Genomic DNA, 19,209 nt, shown 5'->3' with positions numbered 1-19,209 from the left:
GAAGTAGTCTCCAGATGAAGATCTTTACCTTCGGGGGGCATTGCAGATCCCAGACTGAGTTCCAAATGTTCTTTTGGTTACAGACTTCAGGGAGCTCATCAATTGGAGGATGGAAGAAAAAGCAAGCTATTTGGTATCCCGATGCTACTGAGTAGTGACCTGATTTCTCATTTGCCCAGGTAATCCTATTCTCCCCTTCATTAATTGTTGTTTGCGAAATGCTTGCTACAATATCTGGATTAAAGATGGACTGGATTAATTGTGCATCCTATGTTCTGTTTTGTTTGAGTAGCTGATTCACCCATATAATATCTGAACTTATATTCTGTTGTTGGTAGATTGAGATAGGCCTGAAATTCCTAATCCAAGAGTCTTAAAAAAATTTAACTAAACCTCCACTCCCTATCTGCCACATTAAGCCTTTTTCAATCACTTTCCTTCCCTCCATTAAACTTCTCCAAGCCCAAGAGGGGCTTGATCTAGTGTCTGCTTTAAGAAAAGATGAATATTTAAAGTAACGACCTTTGTATATCTTACTAACTAATGATTTCTATTTAGTTGCTATTCTCCAACTTTGCTTGGCTAACATTGCTAAGTTGAAAGCTTTAAGATTCTTGATGCCTAACCCCCCTTGCTTCTTGTCTCTGCAAATTATATCCCATTTAATCCACCACTGTTTTCGCTCGGTTCCCCTTTGACCTCACCAGAAATTCATAATTTTTCGTTGGATATCATCAATTAGCGAGTCTGGTAGCTTGAAGCAGCTCAGAGTGTAGAGAGGAATAGCTGTTGCAACTACTTTAATAAGAACTTCCCTTCCACTGACCGAGAGTAATGACCGTTTCCAGTTCTGTAGCCTGCGTTCCACTTTGTCTTTAATATAATTAAACATACTCCTCTTGGATATGTTAATTATTGCTGGCAGCCCCAGATATTTGTTCTGGTTCCATACATGTGGAATTTGTAAAATATGGCCTAATTCATCTCTTATATGAGGGGGGCTATTCTTACTGAAGAAGGTGGATGATTTGTGAAAGTTAATCTGCTTCCCACTAAGGTGTCCGTAGGTGTTCAATACCTGAAGTAGTCTCTGACAAGCCTCTCCATTCGCTTTACAGAAGAGTATAGAATCGTCTTCAAAAAGTAGATGGCTGATTGTAGGGCATCTGCTATTGATCCTCAATCCTGAGATCTCGAGCCTCTGTTTATAAACCTTCTGCGCAAATAAGAAATAGATAGGGGGAGAGGGGATCGCCTTAACGCAATCCCCCGCATGGTTTAAAGTAACCATGAGATTGTCCTTTCACAGTAACAGAGTAGGATACAGTAGTGACACACTCTTTCATCCAGCCAATCCATTGTTCACAAAAACCTAGCTTTGCCATGACCTCCCATACAAAACTCCATTCGACCCTATCATAGGCTTTGCTCATGTCAAGCTTCACTTCCACCTCGTGATCACCACAAGTTTTATTCTTCAAAAAAATGCATGAGCTCATGAGCTATTAGGGTATTGTCACTAATCAGCCTTCCTTTGATGAATCCACTCTGATTCTCACTAATCACCTTATTCAACACTCCTTGCATCTTGTGAACCATTATCTTTGAGATGATTTTATAGAAAATATTACTTAAACTAATGGGTCTAATTTGAGCCATATTTTCTGCTTGCTGAACCTTTGGTATCAAACAAATATGCGTGTGGTTAAAACTTCGCAACATCTTTCCTCTTGCAAAGAAACATGGCTGCCTCCGTTACATCCCTTTTAAGTAATGTTGAAAGAATTTACCTGTGAATCCGTCATCACCCGGGGCCGAAAAGGGATTAATGGAAAAGGTTGCTGTTTTAACCTCTTCTTCCATGACTCTCCGCACTAGTCTTCTGTTAGTCGTGACATTGACCCTTACCTCCATGTCCTCTATACTCTCCATCGCTGAACTTGGGTTAGAGGTTGAGAAGAGTTCGGTGAAGTACTGTTGTGCAATCTGAACCATTCCTTCCTAATCGAATTTATAGTTACCCGAGTCATCTAACAGCTTTTGAATCTTGTTTTTCCTGGCTCTATTCTGAAATTTTGCAGGAAAAAAATTTGTATTTTGGTCCCCCCATTTCAGCCATTGAACCATTGACTACTCCCGCCAATACTGCTCTTCCTTCTCATACGCATCTGTTAGATCAACCTCTAGATTTAGAATCTGTCTCCTATCCGCGCCATTCCCTTTCTCCTTCTCCTGTTCCAGCTTGTTTTTAAGATCAATAATGAGTGTCTTCGAGTTGCTTCTGCTGCTTTTCTGCCACTCCACAAGCATATGGCGACATTTTTTCAGTTTGCAAAACAATTTGTACATAGGAGATCCATTTATTTGGGTCTGCCATGCCTCTTTCACAATGTTTGATACCTCCTCGCTGTCACACCACCTTTCTTGGAACTGAAATTTTCTCTTATTTCTGCTTTCTTCGCTGTTGGAATATAATAGAAGTGGACGATGATCTGAACTAGTATCCTCCAAGTGGGTGATCGTTGCTTTCGGGTACTCTAACCTCAAATGTGTGGAGGTCAAACATCTATACAGCCTTTCTCTAACAAAATTCTCACCAAATTGTTTGTTGCTCCAAGTAAATTTTCTTCCGATATTCCTTAAGTCCACCAACTCACCTTCATTAATGAAATATTGAAAGCATCAATAGAGCTTCTCGTCTTCACACGACCCCCTTCTTTCTCATGGTATTCTGAGATGGCATTAAAATCTCCTATCACCATAGAATATTGACCTGAGCGGTGAATAATCTCTAAAATCTTGCCAAACTTCTCCTTCCTCCGATTCTCCTCACAATGAAGATGAACAGCCACCACCTCCCATTGCTTTTGGAGTCTGCGGTCAGTCCATGAGAATTGAATCATAAATTCTTCTTGATGCCGAACTGTAATATCTGACTCTTCCTTCCATGCCAACACCAAACCTCCTGCCGATCCCCTAGGATCCACACAAGAAAAGTTCAAAAAACCCAACTTCCTACAAACTTCCGACACAGTCAAGGTATTATTTTTCGTTTCGCACATAAATAATACCTCGGGGGAATGGGATTTACAAATTCCTTGTATGCTGTGAACTGTCAGGGGTTTCCCCAAACCTCGACAGTTCCACGTCAACATCTTCATAGTCCTTCGGGTGCCCTTTCAAGGGTGGCACCCTCTCCCTCAACAGTAGTAACAGTGGCTTTTTGGCGTATTTTCTTTGAAATTTCCATCTCCATTCCTTCTTGGGCCTTCCTCTTTTTTCCTGTCACATTAATCATTTTTCTTCTAGCGAGATTTTTCAAGTTTGGCTTCCGTTTATTTTGTTGTCCTCCTTGGTAACTGCCTATTCTAAAGACAAACCCCTTCATGTTCTCCATGCTTTTTGGGTTCATCGTATCTGACTGTATGTTATCTGCTGCAGAATCTGCTCTGCTTCCCGTATCCTCTAATTCAAGCATCAATCTTTCTCCTTCCTTTTCTTCCTTCTTCTCATTATGCCCTTCTTGCTGTCTTCCTCTCCTATTTTTCTCCATAGTAAGACCAGCCAGCTCCTTGAGGAGGTTAACTGGTGTGGGCCTCTTATGCCTCCTTGCTCTCCAATCCTCCGAAGAACCAGAATTAGTGTTGGGATTTTTTGTGGTGTTCTGTTCTCGTTTTCCCGCCTATTCAGATCTCAGCCAATCCCCCCATCCTTCGTCTTCCACATCCCCTCTTAGCGAATCATCTAAATGTCTGCTGCAATTTCGTATCTCATGTCCCAAGAACCAGCAATAATTGCAAAAGATTCCAATCAGTTCATAGAGAATTGAGACATCCATAGTCCTCTTATTTGGGCCTTCAATTTTGATGATTCTTCGAAGTGTCTTGGTAACATCCAGGTTGATCAGCACTTTAACAATCCTACTTTCTTTGCCTCTCACTTGAAAGATGTCAACGTCTAGGACTTCTCCTATTACTCTTCCAATTTTTCCACCTAATTCCTTTGTTTTGTAATGTTTCGGTGATATACCACTATTTCATGGTACATCTTGTGCTTGATTGAGTGGATTTTATCCACTAGTCTCACACTTATTCATGTAAATTGCATGCTTTGCACTTTCTTCCTGATTTTGTGCTATGATTGAAAACATGCTTCTTTGGCCTTATATTTGCTAATATTAATCCTCTTTTATTACCATTTGATGCCGTGATATGTGCGTTAAGTGATTTCAGGGATTACAGGGCAGGAATGGCTTGGAGGATGGAAAGGAAGCATGCAAAAGTGGAAGGAATACAAGAAATTGAAGGAACTGCAAAGCTGTCAACCCTAACCTCTTTGCACTCAAATGGTCATAACTTGAGCTGCAGAGATCCAAATGAGGCGGTTCTAGTTGCGTTGGAAAGCTAACATCCGGGGCTTCGCAACAATATATAATTTGCCACAGCTGCCCCGAAGATAGGTAATACGCACGCGTGGATCACACGCACGAGTGACCTGGAGAAAAATCAATCCACGCGTACGTGTGGACGACGCATACGCGTGACTTTGCCGCAACCTGTACGTATCAGAAATCCCTTGGGGCAATTTTTGAGTTGTTTCTGACCCAGTTTTCGGCCCAGAAAACACAGATTAGAGACTATAAAGTGGAGGAATCCATTCATTCATAACACAACATTCATTATTCACAATTTTAGGTTTTAGATGTAGTTCTCTAGAGAGAGAGGCTCTCTCCTCTCTCTTAGGTTTTATAATTAGGATTTCTCTTAGCTTATGGTTATTTCTTCATTCCAGGTTCAATGTTGCTTTACTTTATGTTCTCTTCTACTTTTATTTATTCTATTACTTTAGTTGATTACTTGATGTTGCCAATTTGGTTTATGGATTCCTATGTTTAATTTGCTTTTCTATTTAATATAATTTGAGGTATTTCAGAGTTATGACTGCTTTCTTCCATTTATGATATAAATAATTTGGATTTTTTTCTTTTGGCTTTGGACAAGTAATTGGTGACACTTGAGTTGTCAAACTCAGTGGTTGATTGAAAATTGAAAATTGCTGATTGATTTGGATCCCTCTAAAGCTAGTGTTTCCATAGGAGTTGACTAGGACTTGAGGAATCAAGCTGATTAGTCCACTTGACTTTCCTTTATTTAGTAAGGGTTAACTAAGTGGGAGCAACAACAATTCTCATCTCACATGATAAGGATAAGTAGGATGGGATTTCCAGTTCTCATACCTTGACAAGAGTTTTTATAATTATTAATTTATTTTTCTTGCCATTTAAATTACTTGTTCCCTATTCCAAAAACCCAAAAATATACCTTTTTCCATAACCAATAATAAATCATACTTCCCTGCAATTCCTTGAGATACGACCCGAGGTTTAAATACTTCGGTTATAAATTTTATTGGATTTTGTTACTTGTGACAACCAAACTTTTGTACGAAAGGATCCTCCGCTGGTTTAGAAACTATACTTACAACGCGATTATTTTTGTGAGTTTCTTTACCGGCAGAAATTCGGTCATCAAAATGGCGCCGTTGCCAGGGATTTGCAAACGTGTGCCTTATTATTGGTTATTATAAATATTTGCTTTTTGCTTGTTTATTTGTTTTTATTTTTGTTTTTTATTTTTGCTTTTTCGTTTCTTTGTTAGTGTTTCTAGTTTTAAGAGTTTATTTTCTTTAATTTTTATTAATTTTTATTTCCATGACTACTATGTATTCTCACTCCTCTGGCTTTAAGTTTGGTTCCAATGTTGTTGTAAGGAATGGAAGCTATAACAGGAACATGCATCAAGGTCAAAACAATCAAAGATGGAAGTAGCCACGAGGATCTGATCAACCCTTTCGGCAACAACACTTTCCAAGACACCATGGACAACGACCATTCTACAATGCATGCCAAGCCAATAGTTATGGTGGACCCTTTCGTGACAAACCACCTCCACCAAATTACTATGGTCAAGAGCCATTCCGAAGTGCGTACTAAGATGATAGATATGGTGGATCCCCTTGCGGTTACTAACAAGCCCCATCATATGTCTATAACCCACCTCCTCAACATAGCTTTGAACCACCATACTCACAAGCCGACCACAACCATTCACCTCCATATGATCCTAACTCGTATCCACCCAAATTCCAACCCAATTACTCCCAAGAACCACCACTTCCATATGCACCATGTCCATGTCCATCGAACCAAGAATCACAGGATCGTCTCAAGGACACAGTAAACCAATTTCATGCAACCCTTTATCAATTGGAGCAAGCGATAAATCGATTAGCCCCCAGTACGAAGGAGACACTAGAAGCTCCGGTGGACAGTAAGGAGCATGACTTTGTACTGGAACAAGTAGATGAAGCTGCAATTATCGAAGAAGAAGAATTGGTTGAAGACTTAGGAGACGCTGAACCTCCATGGGAATCAAGAATTGTAGAGAATCCCGCCAAGGAATTTTCAATTGATGCTAAGGAGGATAGTGCACAACCTCCAAAGCATGTACTTTATGAAGAACTGGACGGAACAGATCAAGAAGTAAGTTTCCTTGGTGATGATGATCAGGAATCAAGCTCTCCTAATAAAAAATTTGCATCCGCAATTGAACTCTTTGAGATTGAAGAATCTTCCCCAAGTGAATATGAAGATGATGTGGAGGTAGACTTTTCTCAACCTCTAACTTATGACTTGAGTGATGAGGAAGAAATTGAAGACTTTGATCAAGACGTGGTTGAAATTGAAGAAGCTTGCAAAGAGGTGAAAGTTGTCAAAGAAGAGCACAAGGGAGTGGAGCTTGAAATCACCTTGCCAAAGTTGTTGGAGACCTCTCCCCTTAAGTCACCATCATCCTTCACAACATTCAAGTGGGTAAAATTCATATCTCTTAGCTTTCTCATTCCACTTGAATATGGTTTACTTGAGACAGATGGTCAACTTCGAGCTCTTTGTGGCTTTACGAGTAAGAGGGAGATGGCTAGTGATAGGAGTTGTCATGCAAGATTCAATATGGTGGAAAGCTCACAGTTTAAATGCAAAGGTTCGTGCAAAGTTCAACTGAATGGGTCTAGAAAGTTGTTTGGCCGCTTTAGTGAGAATTCAGATTGCTTGCCACCCGGTTGGAACAAAGATGGTCAACAAGAAGACGGGTGCAAAAGCAAGGTTTGGGACCCTGGAATTCAGTCTAGCAATCAACACTCTTGTGGCTCACTTGCTTTAACTTGCTCGAAGGCTTTAAGTGCCTAGTTTGGGATCCCGGAGGCCATTGGAATTACAAACATTAGTGGGGATTCAAGAATCAGTACAAGTACAAGCCACCATGACAAGGAACTCACCAAATGTCCAACTTAAGGACTTTAACTAAAAGTGCTAGGTGGGAGACAACCCACCATAGTATGATCGTCTCTTTTTATTCTCAATTTTATTTTATTTTAATTTTATCAGTGTTAATTCGTAAATTCTGCATCATCATCTGCATTCTGCATATAAAAAAAAAAGCGCGTCACACGCGTGTGCGTGAACCACGCGCACGCGTCACATGCGACGCTAAACCTTACAGAAAGTTACACGGGAGCTGTGTAGGAAGGGTGCCTTGCGTGTACGAGCCAACCCAAGCGTACGCGTGGGCGACGCGTGCACGTCACCCGTATTTTAGTCACCCCACGCGTAAGCATCATCGACGCGTATGCGTGGATCGCCAGATCGGCGTCAATGGGTGATTTGGCTGAGAGTTGTGCTGCCTTGGTGCTGGTGTTGTGCGTTTAGCACAACCAGTGGTCACGCGTACGCGTGACTGACGCTTACGCGTCACTAGGATTCTTGCTCACCGACGCGTTAGCGTGGACGACGCTTACGCGTCGCTTCTTCTTTTGCACACCCACGCGTACGCGTGGGCGACGCTTATGCGTCGCTTCGCAGATTCCATTCTTCTCCTTTTCGTCTATCCTTTCTCCTTCTTTCTTCCTCCTTTCTTACTTTCTTCTTCTTTATTTCTTTAGCTTCTCATCCTTATTCTCTGTCATTCTATTTTTCTTAATTGCATACTTTCATTCATTGCATTTTAATTTTGTGCATATTTTTATTTTATTTTCTAAAGTTATTCTTTTTACATTGGTGTTAAATGTTCTTATTCAACTGTTGCATCTTTTCTGGTATTATTTTGGTGTTTCATGCCTTGTTTTATATTGTTGGGTGATATTAATTATCTGTCAATGCCAATTTTTATGATACATGTGCTCCTTTTGCTTTGACATGAATTTATACGGCCTTTTCCCCATTTTTGCAACTTTTGCACTATTGATATGCCATTTGCTTCCACTATTTTCTCACTTGCATGTTGTAGCTACCATGTAATTGAGACCTTTATTATTTGGCATTAACACCCATATTTTATTTGTTTTATATCTTTGTTTCTGGGTTACTCTTCTTCTTTTCCTCTTCTTTCAGGATGGCCACCGGGAAAGCAAAGGAAAAGAACTTCTATATGGGGCAACAGACAAGTCCACCTGCACAATCTTTGGAGAAAAAACATCAGTTGTAGCAGCCCGTCTACTTGCACATCTTAGCATGCACCGAGGACGGTGCAATCTTTAAGTGTGGGGAGGTCGATACCGACTTCCGTGGGTTAGTTATTTCCTTCTCAACACCAATGTTTTATTTTCTTTTTTTGTTCATTGTTGCATTTGCATGTTTGATTGCATATTTGTTTGATTTTATGCATATTTTACCACCACTTGGTTAAAGTAATATTTTCTTTTTCAAGAAACTTTTTAGAGTATTTCACTAATTTGAATAAAATTTTTTGTTAAACTTGTTTGAAGAAATTTTATTTTGGAACATGGTTTAGAGCTCGAACATACAAAAACAGTGAGATTTTGAGCCTATTTGATTGGTTGCATTTTATCAACCAATTTTATTTTGGTGTGTGTTGTTCTCTCTAAAATTGTGATATTTGTCTTGCTTAATTCTATATTTCCATTGTTTGATGTATGCATATACTTATATGATTGAGGCATTTGTTTCACTTAGCTTACATACCCATATGGCCTTAACTTTTTCATTATCCTTTGCAAACCAATTTTGAGCCTATTTTACCCTTTGTTCTTTACTTTAGCTCATCACTAACTCTAAGCAGAAAAGTCCTTAATTTGAATTCTTGGTTAGCTTAGACTAGTAAAAGTACTCATGAATTAAGTGTGGGGAAATTGGGATTGAAAACATTTGGTTTGAGAATTGGGTGTTGTGTATTCTTGAGAAAATATGAACAAGAATGTTAAGAACATGTTTATGCATTCAATACCTTAATCATATGCATTGAAAAAGAAAAAAAAAATTTAAGAAAAGAAAAATAGAAAAAAAAGAGAGAAAATGAAAAGAAAAAAAAAGAGCAAATAATAAAAGGGGACAAAATGCCCCAAAGTAAATGGTGAAAGCAATGCATATGAGTTGTACTCAAATTTAGATACATGAATATGTGGAAAACATAATTAATAGGTAGTTAGACTTTATATTATGATTACATGGATTGTCCTAAGTTAGGTGAGAAGTTTAGGTTAATTAAGGATTCAGATTTTAGTCCACTTAACCAAATACAATCCTATCTTGACCCTAACCCCATTACAACCCTTGAAAGACCTCTTGATTTGTGTATTTGTAAATTAAACTTTTGTTGATTGGTAGAAGAAGAGAAAGCCTTATAAAGCAAGATTAGTAGAGAGTTGAGAGAATCGAACCTCAAACACCTTAGCGATTAGAGTGTATACACTTCCAGTGAGGGTTCGATGCTCAATTCCTTGTTCCCGGCTTTCATGAGCTATCTTCTTCTTGCAAGTCTATTTGTACTTCATTTTTATGATTTGAATTAGTAAAATCCAGTTCATATTTGTTCTTGAAAGATTTATTTACTTTTCACCAAGTAGGTAAAAGCATTTTTGCATTTAGCTGCATTCATACAGATAGGTTGCATTTCATACATTCTACCATTCCTCTTCACTCTTATAGCTTCAATTAAGCTTAGCATGAGGACATGCTAATGTTTAAGTGTGGCGAGATTTGATACACCACTATTTCGTGGTACATCTCGTGCTTGATTGAGTGGATTTTATCCACTAGTCTCACACTTATTCATGTAAATTGCATGTTTTGCACTTTCCTTCCTGATTTTGTGCTATGATTGAAAACATGCTTCTTTGGCCTTATATTTGATAATATTAATCCTCTCTTATTACCATTCGATGCCGTGATATGTGCGTTAAGTGATTTCAGGGATTACAGGGTAGGAATGGCTTGGAGGATGGAAAGGAAGCATGCAAAAGTGGAAGGAATACAAGAAATTGAAGGAACTGCAAAGCTGTCAGCCCTGACCTCTTCACACTCAAATAATCATAACTTGAGCTGCAGAGGTCCAAATGAAGCAGTTCTAGTTGCGTTGGAAATCTAACATCTGGGGCTTCGCAACGATATATAATTTGTCATAGCTGCCCCAAAGATAAGCGATGCGCACGCGTGGATCACGCGCACGCGTGACTTGGAGAAAAATCAATCCATGCGTACGCGTGGACGACGCGTACGCGTGACTTTGCCACAACCTGTACGTTTCAGAAATCGCTGGGGGCAATTTCTGGGCTGTTTTTGACTCAGTTTTTGGCCCAAAAAACACAGATTAGAGGCTATAAAGTGGGGGAATCCATTCATTCATAACACAACATTCATTATTCACAATTTTAGGTTTTAGATGTAGTTCTCTAGAGAGAGCGGCTCTCTCCTCTCTCTTAGGTTTTATAATTAGGATTTCTCTTTGCTTATGGTTATTTCTTCATTCCAGGTTCAATGTTCCTTTACTTTATGTTCTCTTCTACTTTTATTTATTCTATTACTTTAGTTGATTACTTGATGTTGCCAATTTGGTTTATGGATTCCTATGTTTAATTTGCTTTTCTATTTAATATAATTTGAGGTATTTCAGAGTTATGACTGCTTTCTTCCATTTATGATATAAATAATTTGAATTTTTTTCTTTTGGCTTTGGACAAGTAATTGGTGACACTTGAGTTGTCAAACTCAGTGGTTGATTGAAAATTGGAAATTGCTGATTGATTTGGATCCCTCTAAAGCTAGTCTTTCCATAGGAGTTGACTAGGACTTGAGGAATCAAGCTGATTAGTCCACTTGACTTTCCTTTATTTAGTAAGGGTTAACTAAGTGGGAGCAACAACAATTCTCATCTCACCTGATAAGGATAACTAGGATGGAATTTTCAGTTCTCATACCTTGCCAAGAGTTTTTATAATTATTAATTTATTTTTCTTGCCATTTAAATTACTTGTTCCCTATTCCAAAAACCCAAAAATATACCTTTTTCCATAACCAATAATAAATCATACTTCCCTGCAATTCCTTGAGATACGACCCGAGGTTTAAATACTTCATTTATAAATTTTATTGGGTTTTGTTACTTATGATAACCAAACTTTTGTACAAAAGGATCCTCCGCTGGTTTAGAAACTATACTTACAACGCGATTATTTTTGTGAATTTCTTTACCGGCAGAAATCCGGTAATCCCTAAAGTTGAACCCACACCGAAACTTGAGATAATTCTGCATCATTAAGTGTCTCCTCTCCCCTCCACCTCTTTATATTTAGGATATAATTCTTGAAAAGCCATGGCCCTCCTCGTTCGATTCGTATAAGCTTTTTTTCACCAGAGAAGAAGAACTGGAAGAGGTTTCCTCCATGATCCACCACCCTAAATCCCTCTGGTTACCTCTAAATAGCCTGCATTGCTGCCTCCATCGTCCCTCCTGAGAAAGCTTGATCAGCCAGCAACCTACCCACCAAACTCCTTGAGCATCTCTCTACCTCTGCTCGAATTTCCTCCTCGCCAAATGCAACGACTTCCTCCTCCTCCTCCCAAATCTTTCTTCCTCTATCTTGATTATGAACAGCCGACGCTGCCATTAGGATCTCAATGACGCTTTTAGAATTAAGATGAATGCAAGTGGATGTTTGTGTTTTTTTTTGTAAATTAAGATTTCTCCCGCTTAAACCCTAGCAGAGCACTATAATTAGGATTTCTCCGATTTTGAACATTCCATAACACATCATTTCAATCCATATAAAAATAAATTAGCCATAAATCTCTCTTGAATTATTTTATTTTATTTTGTTTCTTTTTTTACAGTTGTTTTGTTTATTTTATTATTACATGGAACATGTTGAGTTTGGAAAACTTGAATTATTATTGATTATCAAACATAATTAAAAATATTAATCAGAAAATTTTTAATTTAATATTTGCTTCCAATTGGTTGATTAATGTTGCTGTTAGTGTGCAGGAAATTAGAACAAGTCTTATATTTGGGCTAAAAGGCAATATAAGCCCAATGTGATGAGAATGATCAACCCTTGTACAAAAATATTCCATGCTATGTGGCTGAATTATTTAAAAGGGATTGAAAAGTTAATTGAGCCAGGAAACCAGTGTACAGCCCAAAACAATTACTCTTTGTAAAGCAACAAAGCCCTGGTTCGAATTGAAAGAGAAGTGGTTTGGTTACCCACACTCTTTGGATGGTGAAATTCAAATTTCAATCCAATTTAATGCATGCGTTGGTTACTAGAACTTAAAATCCAATTTGATTAAATGTTCACAGAGGTAACTAAAATTCACAATTCAATTTCATTTAATTGTGCATTAAATGTTTTGTTTCTTCTCTCTCTTCTCTCTCTTTTTATTCAGTCACTTCAAACAGAAAATAAGAAAATACAAGTTATCAGAGAAAGTGACAGTGAAGCTATGTAAGAAGAAAAGGCTAGGTTGATGATGGGTTTTGAAAAAGAAAGATTCGAAGCATGGTGTGGCTAGATCTTTGCCATTAAAGGCAAGATTTTGAAGAGGAGCTTCAAGATCTTCCATGTCAAGAATAGGAAAGATCCATCTCGGTCAGAGAAGAAGATCTCAGTGGGTAAAGCTCGTTTTCATTTTTGTTATTCCAAGATAGAAAGTAGCTACTGGAGCTACGAAGAGGAAGAAGCAAATATGGAAATTAAGGAGCTGTCAAGGATCAAAGGTTCATCAAGGGTCAGAGTTCTTTTTTGGAGCCAAAGTCAAGATCATGGGCTCAGAATGGAGGATCTTGAAGAGAAGGGTTGAGAGAGGTACATGCATGTTGGTTCTGTTTCAGTTTTCCCTCTCTCTTCTCTCTGCCCAAACTGCTGCTGTTTGTTGGAGAAGATGTTGCTGGCTTGGTTGAACCGGTTTCAACCTTGGAAGCTTCCCCTTCTATAATAAGGGTGAACGACCAAGGGTTGAAACAAGGAGAGAAAACACAGAGTTCTCATAGCTATCTTAAGCTAACAGAGTTCTTATCCTTCAATGAGTTTTATTTTGTTTTCTTTTCTTTAGTTTTGTCTGTCTGAGTCTCGTGGTAAAAGGTAAACATGGTGAGGTTTGTAAGAAAAAGGCAGTGAGAGAAAAAAAGCAGTGAGCAAAATTAAAGAAAAAGCCATAGATGTCTCATAGTTTCTTTGTACATCTGTTTGTTGTGTTTCATGATCCTGTGGGATTTCCTTGCAAGTTGGGTTAGCACTTTGCATTTGAAAGCTTGGTAGGAGTCCAAGTCAAGTTCAAATTTGGGGATATAATTTGGATTTATCCTAGATAGGATTGAGTAGATCCTAGAAAAAAATTGGTGTATGTAATCTGATGATTATAGTGAAATTCCGTCACTGTTGTGATAGAGACTGGATGTAGGCTGCATTACATTTAGCAGCTGAACTAGGATACTTTTGGGTGTGATTATCTCTTTCTCTTCTACTCCTATTCTGTTTCTGTTGCATTGGAGACAAAATTGAAAAATATCTCCTAACCGGTTACGAGACAAAAAGAAAATATCTCTTGACTTGTTATGAGACAAAAAGCGAAAATATCTCCTGAAGTTCTTTTAAAAGTCAGAAAGTAATATTCAGAAAAAAAGGGGCTAAGATTTAACCCCCCTTCTCTTAGCCACTGATTACCATCAATTGGTATCAGAGCTTGGTCTCAAAGAGATCAAGCTTTGCAACTTGGAGAAAAGATCCTGATGGCGGTTAATAGTGACTCAAATCTATTGGCCTATACTCTGATAGATGTAACACCCTCACTACCAGAATGTCACGCTTCCGGCTGCGCCACTCTGATAGCAAGAAGTATTACGACTACTTTATATACTTAAAATTAAAATAGAAGCCTGTGACTCGACACTGTATCGCTGATTTTTTTGAAAACCGGAAATAAATATTTTATCTTAAAATAACAAGCAGGTATAGATTCATATACAAGACTTCTTATATATATAACTCCTATCCCTCTTACAAAATTGTAATAACAAAGACGAGGGAAGAAAATAATCTAATTAACACAACAGCATATAAACCAAACGCAGTATAACTCTTCTTAATGCCTCTTCATCTAGTTCCTGAAAAGGTAAAACTGTAGGGGGGTGAGAACCTAACCACATGGTCTCACCACAGAGTTTCAAAGTTGTCATAAGAAGATATTTAACAAGAAAATTGTTTTCAAGCTCAGTGACTATCATTGCCTTATGAATCTTTTAAAAGCCAATAGGTAATTGTTCAGAACCTTTTCAAAGAAATGATGTTCAATCTTTCAGAAATCCGAAACCTTTCCTTTCTTATAAGAAAATCTCAATCAGAAACCCACCACGCAATCAAACAACACAGTCATTAATTCAGCACCAAAGTTCATTTTCAAACGTAGCACGCCAGGACAAACACAGGCAAGACAAACAAGGAAAACACAAGTAGGTAGCAGTTACAGCAAATAGTTCAAGTAGCAGTTAAGAACAGTTTAACAATTAGGCAAACCAAAACAAGTTCAAACTCAAACAAAGCATACAAATGCATATGATGCATGCCTGTCCTATGGCTGATGAGTCTCATCTGTCGGTTATCCAGCCAACCCGACAAGTCTGAATTGTCCTTAGACTGTCCCCCGACGTGCATCCCCAAGAGTCTATGCATAACTTTTTCTCAAATAATCAATATTTCTCAATGGGGGTAACATTCCCGGGAATTTATATAGTGCCCGGTCACACTTACGTCGTAGGGTCAACAGAGTATCGAGTTTTCAACCTGGTACACGTGGTGGCAAGCCATGGTACTTTATCCAGGGAACCTCGTATCTCAGATAAATCAAGTTTATAAGCCATATGAATAATTCAAAGATCATATCTCAACATTCTCAACATTATCATCATTCATCAACTCAAATCTCATTTTCAATTTCATTCAGAAACCATATTTCAAAGAAAATTCTCATCATCCTTCTTTCCATTCCGTTCATTAACGATTCCAATTCAAGACATAATTCCTTCTTTTAAATAAATCAATATTAAAACATATAACGTTTAAAACCAAATCTTTTTAAATAATTACTTCAAACAAAACTTCCAATTTTATAAAATTTCGGCAGCATTTCTTCTAAAACTCGGACTCTGCCACCCTTTTCGGGTCCCATCCAAATATTTCTCAAACTCTTTCTTAACCATTTCCAAATCCCAATCACTTTCCAAAATTCAACCGGTTCCAATATCAAATTATTTTCAAATCGAATCAATGTCAATAATAAATCTTTTTTAAAATCAAACCAGCTTCCAAAATCAATTCATTTTTCATATCTCAAATCATTTCCAAAGCCGATTCATTTACATTATCAAATTAACTTCAAAACCAAAACGAAACCACCTTTCATAATAATTAACTAAATAACCTTTCAAATCAATTTCTTAGTTACAACCGTACACCACTCAATCAATCAAGCAACCAGTAACTCAGTCCAGCAAACAACCACATCCACAAGACAAACATAATCACAGAAGTATGTTTTTCCCAGTAATATCTGTTTATAACAACTCTGTAATATAAGATAAGTTTTAAGAAAACCCCTACCTTAGTATTGAAACTCAGAAATTGAAACTGCAGCAACTGGAACTGCAACAGTAGCAACAACATGAACTCCCCGTTATAACGACAATGACCACAACACCAAGAAAAGCGGTGGATTCAAATCGATCAGAGCGCAACAAGAATGGTACTGGAAATTCCAAGTTAAAGCAAAAGCTCATAATCAAAACAACGGAACAAAATAGAAGCAAGACAAATTCAAGAAAGGAAAAGCCAAAAACCAGATTGGTACTAAGGTAGTGTTACCAGCGGATCTGAGAAGTTTCGGAAGTGTTTCTCCGGCGACGGCGAGCTCTGGCAAAGGCTGAACAGATGTCAGAAATTAGTAGGAACATTGGCGAGTTGCAGCAGGACCAGAACCAAAACAGCTGGGAAAAAGCTTGCAAAGGCGGCGTTGACTTCGGTTGGCACCAACAACGGCGGTGGAACCTCTAGCAGTGATGAGAACGGCTGTCTCCTTCCTCTCGTGCTCGTTCTCTCTCTCGGACGCATTTCTCTCTTCCCTACGCGAACTCGTCTCTCTTCGCGGCTCTGCTTCGACGGAGGCTCCAAGGTGGACCTGCGGCGGCGCGACATGGTGGGAGCGACGACTGTGACGCGGTGAGCTTCCCTCCTTCTCTCTTCTGCCGCGTGGCTTTTTTTCCCTTTTGCTCGGCAACAAGGGCAACGGTGGCAAGCTCAGGGATGGTGGCGGCCCCACAGAACGGCGACGATGGCTGGGTAGAGCGCGGCGACAGCAGCAACGCGACCTACCAGTTCTAGCGCGTCTTCCTCTTTCATCGACGCTGCCTCTCTTTCTTAGATTTCTTCTCCGTGCATGTGAGTGTGCTTGCTTTGTTTATGAGTCGGTGAAATGCAGAGAGAATGAGAAAGGGGTTAAAGCTGCTTAGCGTGAAAAGGAAAAGGGAAGAAGTAAGTGATAATTAACTCCCAATCTTTTCTTAGTTAAAATCAGAACCAGAATTGCTAAATCTAGTTATCATAACAATTATTAAATAAAATGAAGTGCTGTGTCTTGTTTATATTTCCAAAGCATCAGCATTAAAGCATTCAAATAATTTTCTTACGGTTGAATAAAGTTTTATAAAACAAGCTATTTATGATTTAAATAAAAAGTAGGATAATAATAGAAATCAAATTAAATATAAAATATCCATCTTTAAAAATACCTTTTAATTAGTAATTTTTAAATAATTTTCAGTAAAATACTAATTTAGTAAAAATTAGAGATAAATAAATTAATTCTCTTTTATTTATAAAATAAGGTTAAAAATCTATATATTAAAATTAAAGCATACAAACTATTCATTATTATCTTTTTTTTAGTTATAAGAACTCTAAATAATAAATAAGGGTTTACTCAACTTTTATATAAGAATCTCTAAAAATATAGTCTTAAATAAATCATAAATAATTTATTAATAACTTTTAAAAATTTAGGAGTCTTACAATAGAAGGGCAGTCAAGCAACATACCTCCATTCTTCAATGAAAAGAACTACAGTTACTGGAAAGAAAGAATAAATATATTCATTCAATCTGTAGATTACAGACTCTAGAAGATAATCCTGGAAGGTCCACAATTACCAACCACTACAGGAGCTGATGGTGTGGTTACTCTCAAAGGTGAAGCTAATTGGAATGATGATGACAGAAAAAAAGTAGAGCTCAACGCCAAAGCGGTCAACTTGCTCAACTGTGCGGTCAGCTTCGAGGAATACCGACGAGTATCAAGATGCAAAATAGCAAAGGAAATCTGGGACAAACTTCAAATCACTCATCAAGGCACAACTCAAGTCAAGAGATCCAAAATAGTCATGCTGAATAGAGAATACGAAATATTCTCAATGAAGGAAGGAGAAGCGATAGATGAATTGTTTGAAAGATTCAACATCATTGTCACTGGCTTGGATGCTATGGGGATCACATATTCCGAATCTGTGCTTGTGAGGAGAATATTGAGATGTCTCACAAAAGAGTGGAAAACCAAAGCAATAGTGATAGTTGAAAGTAGTAACATTGATACTATGACCTATGATGATTTGAGAGGAAATTTAGTTACCTTTGAAAATACATATTTTTGAAAAAAGATATAAAAAAGAAAGGAATTGCTCTCAAATCTGTTATTGAACCTCTGGATGATGAATCCAGTGATAACTCATCTGAAAATGATTTTGTTTTGTTTGCTAAGAAATTCAGAAAAATGGTGAAGCTGAAGGAACAAAACAAAGTAAGCAGCTCAAGGAAACCAATGAGGGATCTCAGCAAAGTGATCTGTTACAACTGTAAAGAAGCTGGGCACTTCAAGTTTGATTGTCCAAAACTGAAAAAGGAGGACAAGCCGAAAAGAGGAAAGAAGAAAGGTCTCATGGCATCTTGGAAAGACTTGGAGAACGACTCTGATGAAGATAATGAAACAGAAACCAAGTCTCAAACGTGACTCATGGCCAACATAGTTGATGAGGTAATATTTCCTGAACCCTTAACTGAAGACCTTCATCTTATGATTGATAATCTTTCTAAAAAGATTAAATGTTTCTTAAATAAAAACCAAGATCTTGAGTTTCAAATAGAAATACTAAAAGTGGAAAATGGTTTTCTTAAAGATAAATTAAGGGAAGCCGAAACTGCTGTTGATCTTGTTGAGGAAAACAAGCGGTTAAAAGCTGAACTTAAGAGCTATGAATATCATCATTCTATGACTGCTAATCTAAATTATTTTGCGGAAAATGAGTAGCTGCATAAAGAGGTAAAAAGACTTAAAGAGGACCTAGCCAGCTTTGCTCAAAGTTCTGAAAATTTAAATCAACTCTTGGCTAGCTAAAAATCTCTTTATGATAAAGCTGGTTTGGGTTTTCACAAATATGAAAAATTCATTGAAAAACCTTCTATTACCAACATGGAATCCTCTTCGGATGACATAAGGTTTCAAAACCCAACAAGCTTTAGAAAAATAGCAACTCAAATATTTTGTAGATTATGCAATCGGAATGGACATGACTCTAGCAAAGTAGAGTCACAATCTGAAAAGTTTCAAGCAATTAAAGTGTCTGTGGCATGGATGTATCCGGTGGTAATACTGAAAAACAGAATGCTTAGGGTCACGGCCAAGACTCTAAAAGCTGTGTTCAAGAATTAAAATAAGCTTAACTAGGAAAGTCAATAATATCATCTGGATTCTAAGTTCCTAAGAATGCCAACATCTCTGAGTTTCAATAGATAGCGAGATGCCAAAAAACTATTCAGA

General features: G+C 37.9%; 1 long non-coding RNA gene across 1 annotated transcript; it reads right to left on the bottom strand.

Annotated features, from left to right (window-relative positions):
• Positions 1-14,306: 14,306 nt before the first annotated feature.
• Positions 14,307-16,956, bottom strand: LOC112779385 (uncharacterized). The gene is made up of 3 exons (XR_003190676.3): positions 16,210-16,956; positions 15,949-16,093; positions 14,307-14,470 (listed from the first exon to the last, which is right to left on the bottom strand). It is a non-coding gene; the product is annotated as an uncharacterized lncRNA (long non-coding RNA).
• Positions 16,957-19,209: the final 2,253 nt, after the last annotated feature.

This window comes from Arachis hypogaea, chromosome 19, assembly GCF_003086295.3.
Source record: "Arachis hypogaea cultivar Tifrunner chromosome 19, arahy.Tifrunner.gnm2.J5K5, whole genome shotgun sequence".
In the NCBI taxonomy this organism is placed as follows: Eukaryota; Viridiplantae; Streptophyta; class Magnoliopsida; order Fabales; family Fabaceae; genus Arachis; species Arachis hypogaea.
This window is presented reverse-complemented; position numbering and strand designations above follow the sequence as displayed.